The 9,963-nt window shown below is 41.8% G+C and overlaps 1 pseudogene; it reads left to right on the plus strand.

Moving 5' to 3' along the window:
- Positions 1-529: 529 nt before the first annotated feature.
- LOC104273030 lies at positions 530-9,556 on the plus strand (annotated as a pseudogene).
- Positions 9,557-9,963: the final 407 nt, after the last annotated feature.

Here is a 9,963-nt window from a genome sequence, read left to right on the forward strand (position 1 = left end):
TCCTGAGGGGGACAGAGACTCCAGTATATTGTCCTGCTCCACCTCACAGGGAAGTCTGCTGCCTCCCTGGGGCATGGATTAAGGACGTGTTGGGCAAACTTTCTTCCTTTGTAAACCCCTCTGATTATTATCCCCTTTTGATATTTCAGGTGAGTAGAGATGAAGTGGTTAGAAAGAGACCAAAATCAGTTAAGAGAGATTTTAGAGCCTTGGGAGAGCGGCTTAAGGGATCAGGAGCACAAGTTGTGCTCTCCTCTATCCCTCCAGTAGCAATCAAGAATGAAGTAATTAACAGGAAGAGACAATAGTTCAGGTCATGGCTCTGGGACTGGTGTTATTGGTAGAACTCTGAATTTTTTTATCATAGGCTGCTATATGGCCTGCTGGTGGCAGATGGAATGCATGTGTCTCATAGGGGGAAAAGAATTTTGGGGCAGGAACTAGCAGGGCTCATTTGCAGCACTTTAAACTATATCTGAAGGGAGAAGGGGAGATAACTGGGCCTGTTAGGAATAAGCCCAAGGGAAGCATGCCAGGGCTTGTAGGATGGTGGACTAGAGAGGACTCTCACTCTGCCATTTCATTTAAGTCAGATCCATGTGGCAGCAAAGATGTAAGTGCTATTGATGGATTACAGACAGGATTGAGAGCACCTGAAGTACTGGAGGAGTAATTACGAGTCAGCAAGTCACCTGCAACAAGGACTTAACTAAAGTGCCTTTACGTGAATGTGCGTAGTGTGAGGAATAAGCAAGAGGAGTTAGAGATAAATGCTCACTTACAGGACTATGATATCATTAGAGTCACAGAAACATGGTGGGATGACACCTATGACTGGAGTGTGGGAATGGAAGAATATCAGCCATTTAAGAGGGACAGGCAGGGAAGAAGGGAAGGAGGTGTTGCCCTTTATATCAGTGACAGGCTGGAGTCCACAGAGCTCTGTTGGGGGATGGATGAGGAAATGACCGAGAATTTATGCATCAGGATCAAACGGAAGGCAATGGCAGGTGACATTGTAATGGGCATCTGCTGCTGGCCACCAGACCAGCATGATCAATGGGACGAGGCTCTCTATAGAGAGACTGAAGAGGCCTCATGCTCACAAGCCCTGATCCTAATGGAGGACTTCAACCATCCTGATATCTGTTTGAGTGACAACACAGAAAGGCACAAGCAATCCAGGAGGTTCCTGGAAGGTGTCATTGACAAATTCCTTCTCCAAGTGGTAGAGGACCCTATTAGAAGAGGTGCTTTACTCGACCTTGTTCTTTCCAAAAAGAAGGGGCTTGTTGGAAGTGTGCAGCTCAAGGGCAGCCTTGGCTGCAGTGACCATGAAATGGCAGCTTTCAGGATCTTTAGGGCAGTGAGAAAGGAGAGCAGTAAACTCATGGCCCTGGATTTCAGGAGGACTGATTTTGACAGCCTCAGGGATCTGCTTAGTGGAATTCCATGAGATAAAGTCCTGGAGGGAAGAGAGGCCCAAGAAAGCTGGTTAATATTCAAGGATCACCTCCTTCAAGCCCAAGAGGTATGCATTCCAATAAACAGGAAGACTGGTAAAATCACCAAGTGGCTTACATAGATGAACAAGGAGCTTCTGGACACTCTCAAATGCAAAAAAAAAAAAATAGTAGTCCAGAGAGCATGGAAGAGAGGATGCGTAACCTGGGAGGATTACAGAGAGGTTGACTGAGTAGCCAGGGATCAAGTTAGGAAAGCTAAAGCCCTGTTGGTAGGGATTGGCTAGGGATGTCAAGGACAATGAGAAAGGCTTCTATAGATACAACAGGGATAAAAGGAAAACTAGAGGAAAGGTAGGCACACTCTGGAAGGAAATAGGGGAGCTGGTCATGCAGGATATTGAAAAGGCTGAGGCGCTCAATGACTTTTTTACTTCAGTCTTCACTGGCAAGGACTCCAGCCACACTGCCCCAGTTGCAGAGAGGATAGGCAGAGATTGGGGTGCTGAAGAATCCCCCACTGTGAGTGAAGACCAGGTTTGGACCCATCTAAAGAACCTGAAGCTTCACAAGTCCATGGGACCTGACAGGATCCATCCACAGGTCCTGAAGGAACTGGCAGATGAAGTCATAAGCCATTTCCCATCCTGTTTGAGAAATCGTGGCAGTCTGGAGAGATTCCGATCGACTGGAAAAGAGGAAACAACCCTCATCTTTAAAAAAGGGAAGAAAGGAAGATCCAGGGAACTTAACTCTGTGTCTGGCAAGATAATGTAACAGATCCTCCTGGAAAAGCTTGTAGGGCACATGGATATAGAGAAGGTGATTGATGGCAGGCAACATGACTTTGCCATGTTTGACAAACTTGGTGGCCTTCTATGTTGGTGTTACAGTGGATAAGGGAAGAGCAACTGATATCACCTGGACTTATGCAAAGAATTTGACACTGTCCCGCACAACACTGTGGTTTCTAAACTGAAAGGATATGAGTCTGTTAGATGGACCACTCAGTGGATAAGGAATTGGCTGAATGGTTGCACTCAAAGGGTTGTGATCAATGGCTCAATCTCCAAGTAGAGACCCGTTACAAGTGGTGTCCAGCAAGGATTGGTAATGGGACCAATGGTGTCTAAAATCTTTGTCAGCAACATGGACAGTGGGATAGAGTGCACCCTCAGCAAGTTTGCTGACAACACCAAACTCTGTGGAGTGGCTGACACCCTGGAGGGAAGTGATATAATTCAGAGGGACCTTGACAGCCTTGAGAGGTGGGCCCATGTCAACCTCATGAATTTCAACAAGGCCAAGTGTAAGGTCCTGCACCTGGGTCGATGCAATCCCAAGCACCAATATAGGCTGAGTGGAGAGCAGACTGGGAGAAGGCCTGAGAAGAAGGACTTGGCCATGTTAGTTGATGAGAGGCTCAACATGAGCAGGCAGTGTGCACTTGCAGCCCCAAAAGTGAGCTGTGTCCTGGGCTGCATCAAAAGCATTGTGACCAGCAGGTTGCGGGAGGTGATTCTCGCCCTCTATTCTGCTCTGGTGAGGCCCCACCTGGAGTAGTATGTCCGGTTCTGGAGTCCACAATATGAAAATGACATGGATCTGCTGGAGCGGGTCCAGAGGAGGCCTATGAAGATGATTAGAAGGCTGGAGAACCTCTGCTATAAGGACAGGCTAAGGAAGTTAGGGTTATTCAGCTTGGAGGAGAGAAGGCCTTGGGGTGACCTACATGAAAGAAAAGGCAGAGAAGGGCTTTTTACGAGGGCCTGTAGTGATAGGACAAGGAGCAATGGCCTGAAACTACAAGAAGATAGATTTAGACTAGATATAAGGAAGAAGTTCTTCATCGTGAAGAATTGGTGAAGCACTGGAACAGGTTGCCCAAGGAGGTTGTGGATGCCTCATCCCTGGAAATGTTCAAGGCCAGGTTGGATGGGGCTTTGAGCAACCTGGTCTAGTGGGAGGGAGGTGTCCCTGCCTGCAGCAGGGGAGTTGGAACTAAATGATCTTCAAGGTCCCTTCCAACCTTAATCATTTTATGATTCTATGATTCTATGATTGATTCTATAATTCTATGACTGAAAAATGGTGGAAATCAGAGGCAAAATATAGACAGACCTGACAAAACATAAATGGTGACAATGACAAGAAACAAACCACACCACTGATACAAACTGGGGGGCTATCAAGAAACTACAGGCACCACTTCAACGGAGGTCAGCCTGGACTTTGCAGCAGATAAGAATGTAAATTAGGGTACTCCAGTCTGGGAGTAGTTTAGGATTGATAGAACCCTACAAATCCCTGAGGATATATGCAGGAGAAGGGAAAGCAGAAGTGAACACAGAAGGTGGTGAGTAGGCAGAAAAGGGTGTAAAAGGGGCCAGTTGCATGTAAACAGAGGCAATCAGTGAACTTGTCTGACTGAGCACTGTGCCTAATAACTGCAGCCTGGCCTGTCTTATATCTTCTTATTAAATTTTTTCTTACCTTTCTTTCTGTATAATTTGACTTCCTATCCTGTGTGTACCTGTTCTACAAGGACTAAGTGCCAGCTGCTGGTGAGACCTGTGTGTATCTGAGTAGAATTTGTCGGTGGCCTGTGAAGTCAGCTACTGGAGCGAGTGTGGGTCCTTATTGCAAGTAATTGGAAGGGCCACAGCTCTGTGAATCTAGAAAGGGTCCCACAGAATTAGTGCCCAGAATGCCAGCTAATAGGTCAACTGGCGTGAATGGATCTAGTGTCAGCTACTGGAGTCAGACCAGCAGTGTAAGTGCCCCTGATATGTGATGTCAACTGCTGGAGCAGTCCATCACTCATTTGGGTGTAGCCTCTAGTTGTTCTACCTTCACTGCATTCTGTGACTTAGGCTCTCACCTCTGTAGAGTCACTGTGGATACTCTTAATCTCCTCTTTATCCTCCTGATATTATGCAGACGTTTATTTCATCCAGCACCTGATGACAGGATGTCTTGAACAGAGCATGCCTCCTATAGACAACACCACTCTCATGTCCAGTTCGAGGGACAGGCTGATGCCCTCCCAGCATCTCCCAGCATCCCATGGTCTGAATAATGGCAATCTAGAATTTCAGAATGCTTGAAGTTGGAAGGGACCTCTGGAGGTCATCTGGTCCAACTGACTTGGGAGTGAGGCAGGCCTTATTTTTGTCAGGAACCAACCTGTAGCAACTGGAAGCAGTTTCCAGTTATGAACCTGCCAATCAAGAAACAGCTACAAGAAGCTGTTACCTGCAGAGTGCCCTGGAAGCTTCCAAATGCATTCCCTCTACTAGGGTGGTTACCTCTGAAGCTCTTTAACCGAAAAAAATCAAATTAGATCATGTGATGTTATACGATTAATAGAAGAAAAAAATGAAATGAAAGCACAATAAGTATATAAGTGTGTATGTGTGTGTGCAGCTAGACACAGTCATGGTTATTCCATGAAATAAGAAAAATAAATCTCTCAGTTATGCCCAAAATTGTAAAATAAATCTTACTTATATTTTACTAAGAGGCTTAAATATCTCTCAACTAAAATACCTAAGCAGGGGAAGGAGGAAAAAGGAGCAGGGAGGAAAATAAAGACAGGTCTTTTTCAGTGGTGCGCAGTGACGGGGCTGTAGGCAATGGGCACAAACTGAAACACAGGAGATTCCCTCTGAACATGAAGAAATATTTTTTAACTGTGAAGGCGTCTGAGCATTGAATTAGGTTGCCCAGGGAGGTTGTGGAGTCTCCCTCCTTGGAGATGCCTTCCAACCTCAGCCATTTTGTGATTCTGAGATTCAATTCTGTGTGATATCTGGCAGAGACAAATAGCTTTCATTACAGTCTTATCAACTTAAGTCTCAAAAATCATACAGTCTCTATTTATAAACTACTAGCAACCACAATAACTAAGCATAATATTTCTTCAGCATTTTTGTAAAATTGATATGAACCTTTGACCAAAGATACTGACACAGTATTTTAATTTAGAAGTAAATTAAAGTTTTAAATCAGTTTAAATCCAAAGGGAAAAAAGTGTATCTTTAAACTCCTTTTCTACAAGATCTATCTTCTAACATACACATTTGCAGACATTTTCATCTATTTACAAACATGAAAAGTGTTTTTCTGCATCCTTTAAAAGATCTTAACTGCAAACATCAGGGAGCGAATAAGCTTGCTAGTCACTGATTATATCCACCTGAAAATAAGGAAACTTTATTCAAGTTTAAAACTAAAATATCGTAATCAGAGGTATGTCAGTTAACTTCTGGATACTCATAAGAATTCCAACAATATGGTTTAGAAAGAGGACTTTACAATAAAAACAAATACCTAGAAAGTGATTTGGCACTTCTAGGCATCCGAATTACAAACTTATCAAAAAGATCTCCAGAACAAGCAAGATTCATCACTGGAGGGTACCAGTGTTTTGTCTTTGTGTTTCCCCAAGGCATTTTACTTCAGTAATGAGAGCAGTAATTCATCTTGTAAGACTTCAGAGAGTAAAATGTTCACTTTCTTCACCAATAAATTGATTCATGAAGTCAGAAGAGCTCCAAAGAACATGAATTTCAGAGATAGATTTTTTTTAAAGTTTTTAGTGCTCTAATTGCAAAAATAAGACTCAATTAAAGTCCTACAACTATTTTACATATATAGAAATTTACTGCTCATGCACCCCAATTTTTAACAATAATATGTATTCAGAAAATACCCTTTATCATCTTCCCACTCTTCAGTTTTCTGTTTTTTGGTTTTTTTTTTAATTTTTGAAGATGTAGTATTTATCAAAAGTTTTAGGAATTCTATCAGCTATGTGAACTGAGAGTGGCTTCAAGAACTCTTTTTGGAAAATGCAAGTCTAAAAAAAATGTCAAAGGATGAAGGATGACTAGCAGAATATGAAAAATGCTACTTTGGAGAATTATTGAAAACACTTCTTCATCCACTGTGGTCCTGGTGGTGGTGGTGCAGCCTGTCATGGGCAGGTCAGATCTCCCTCAGGGGACTAGGGTAGCCTTGGCTGGTTGTGGATTATTGGAGCAGCTTTACTCTCCCTCACCACTGGCTGACATGACTGATTCTGGTGGCAACGCCCAGACAGGCCATGGGTTGAAATTGGAGACTCATAACAGCCCTTTATATCATGGGTTTTATTGGTGGACACCTACTGCTTTCCCCTGCTGGGACCCCAGAAGGCAGCCAGTGGAGTCTGGGGGCAAGTGAACGCAATGCGAGATCTTTCCACTCATGCTCATTTTATGGCCTTCAGCAATATCTGTTAGGCTGCTTTGATCTGTTTCAGTGTCTTCTTTTTTTTCCAATTAGTGTTTCATCAAAACTGTTTTGCTCTTGATAGGGAGAATACTGATTCAGATAAACTGGCATTTTCTGATGTAAATCTGCATAGTTAAAAATACCCTTGTCTACTCTGCCAACCACATGTATGCTAGCACTGCGCAGTTTAGCCAAATACGTAAGCATAGGCTTAAAGCATATAATTGAGTACACTCTTGTTAGGTAGGTATTGCTTAATGAAAGTTAAGCGCTAATTAGATTCCTTCAAGATGATTCAGAGGGCCCTCATCATTGCCTACTCTTATTAATTCCAACCTAAACAAGCTGTACAGTACTTCAAGCCTCTTACTCTTACTTCTCTGCTCCTTGCTCAGCTTGCTTTAAAGACTACATTTGCTCTATTTTTGGTGTTATATAGAAAAGAGGAAAACATCTTCATCCTTTATATTTGATGAATATTTAAGTGTCTGTATTTATACATTTAGCCTGATTGATGGATAATTATGGAAGTATAAAAGGTCAGGGCAGGTATATTGTGATATTGTCCCTGCTGATGACAGAGGGAGCTAAAACTAGACAATCTTTAAGGTCCTTTCCAACCCAAACCATCCTATGATTCTATATCTTGTCGTGACAAACTTAAAAGATGTTTTTTCAGATGTCAGTGTTTAAGAGAGTGGAATTTGGATAATACACACCAGGACTGGAGAACCCTCCTGAAGTTTCCTGAACTGTAAATACAGTCATGTCTATGAACATGATACGATAATACCAGCAATAGCCGAGTGCAGATTAAAAAGCCTTTGGGATTCAACCATCTGACAGAAGACAGAAAAAAGGAAATCTGTACATTGTGTTTGGTCTTCCAACCAGGGATGAGCAAGGAAGACTGAACACGGAAGACTATGAAAATGCTGTTGAGTTGCAAGATTTGAGAAGTGAAAATTCAGATGCTATGACATGTGTGGCCTTGAAAATCAGAGATCTGCATTTCATGTACACACACTCCTTTAGAAGACATACAAACACAAACAAATAAATAGATAAAATTTCTGTGGAGCAGAGAGACATAGCTGAAAAAACTAAAAAAACAAGACAAGTGTCACTAGGAGCAGATGAGATACCCTCTCTTAGAAAGAGACTAGAATTATAAAATCATAGAACATTAGGAGTTGGAAGGGACCTTGAAAGATCATCTAGTCCAACCTCCTTGCCAGAGCAGGATCCCCTAAGGCAGGCCACACAAGAACATGTCCAGGTGGGTTTTGAAATTCTTCAGAGGAGACTCCACAACCTCCCTGGGCAACCTGTGCCAGTGCTCTGTCACCCTCACAGTAAAAAAGTTTCTCATGTTGAGGTGGAACAAACCCAAGGATGACTGAGCAAAAATAGAAACAGGATGAGCTAACTACTATACTGATTTTTTTCACCAAATAGCTCTCAAATCTAATCTTCATGACCTCTGCAACTGAGGAGTGTCACAGACAGTAGCCATCAGAATTGACTTTGTGGCACAGACGTGCTACTAATGTAGGCTATTATAGTTAGAATTTGTCATTGTTGTGCATGTACTAATGATGACTAATAATTGGTAAGATCTAGCTATTTGCGCCATGTGCTGTAGGTGAATTAATTGAATACATTTTTTTACAACTTTAAGACATGTCTGATTTATCAATCTTCTAAACACTCCCTCCATAGCAGTCTCTAATTCTCTAATTGTGTATATGCATATAAACACAGTTGCAACAAATGTTTATTTCAACGAAAGGACAACAGACCTGACTAATTGCTGTGATGATTTACTGTGTCATCAAATTACCAGATAATACAGTAATTCGCAGTGAGAAAATTAGTCATTATTTATCATATTTTCAGTTGTATGAGCAGTAATGAAGCTGCTTTTGCTCTTTCTTGCTATCTCTGTGGACTGAATGTAAGACAAATCTAAAATCACTTCTCTTATTTTAGAACTTTGACAGATATCTAAACTAAATAAAAGGACATTTAAGCAGAATACTTCTTTTCTTAGTTAAAGAATTTATTGAGTTTCTTCAGTTCATTTACACTGCAGAGAGTATCAAGTACTCTTAAAATAAACTGACACTTTTTATGTGCTTTGAAATATGCCCCAGGAATTCAGAAACAGAAGATCTATAGAATTAGGCTTACCGATTTCGGTCAGACTGCTAATGTTTTCAGTTAAGTACATCCTGAGGTGCTTCAATGGCCTAGGGCCTAAGGACTTCCTAATAATGCTTGAAACATATTCTCCTTTCAGAATGTGCATCATTCCCTTCTTCATGAAATTTTTCAGGAGTAGTTGCAATGCCCTTAGGTCTTTAAAAATAATTGTATAAAACCAAAACAGAGAAAAGAAGCTTCCAGTATATCCTCCTTTTATATTGGAGTTGAAATGTCTTGTGTGCTATATTTCAATGATTTTAAAAGTAAATTATCATGTTTTGACTTAATTGTAGAACAACAGAAGTAGATCTTCCTAACCACTGATAGTACAAGAATTTCAGGCACACTGATTAAGACTGTGCAAAGAATGCTTCCTTGACTTTTTTTTTCTGGAATATATCTAATTGAATTCAACCTGTTGCTAGGAAATCTTCAATAGCTCAACATTAATTTATGAACTATATTTAAGATTTTTAGTTCTTTTACATATCTGTGTACATTTAGGTATCCTCTACAAATGGTTGTCATGGTTGTCAGACATCAGCTCAGACGCCCACAGCTGCTTGCTCACTCCACCCCACAGTCGGATGAAGAAGAGAATCGGAAAGGTAAATTGAGAAAACCAGCTGCATGCATGAGCAAAGCAAAACAAGGAATTCATTCACTGCTTCCCACAGTCAGGCAGATGTTCAGCTGTCTCCAAAAAGTAGGGCTTCCACAGGAGTAATGGGTACTTTGGGAAGATAAACACTATCACTCCAAATGTTCCACTTTGCTCCTGCTTCCCCCTGGGTTTTATTGCTGAGCATGACATCATATGTTACAGGATATGTTTCTGTTCAGCTGGGGTCAGCTGTCCCAGGTGTGTCCCCTCCTGACTTCTTGTGCACCCCTAACCTACTGGCTGTTAGGGTGGGTTAAGGAGAAGAAGAGGCCTTGTCTCTGTGCGAGCACTGATCAGCAGCAGCTAAAACATCTGTATGTTATCAACACTCTTTTCAACACAAATCCAAAA

Source organism: Apaloderma vittatum, unplaced genomic scaffold (assembly GCF_000703405.1).
Source record: "Apaloderma vittatum isolate BGI_N311 unplaced genomic scaffold, ASM70340v1 scaffold3214, whole genome shotgun sequence".
Classification (NCBI taxonomy): domain Eukaryota; kingdom Metazoa; phylum Chordata; class Aves; order Trogoniformes; family Trogonidae; genus Apaloderma; species Apaloderma vittatum.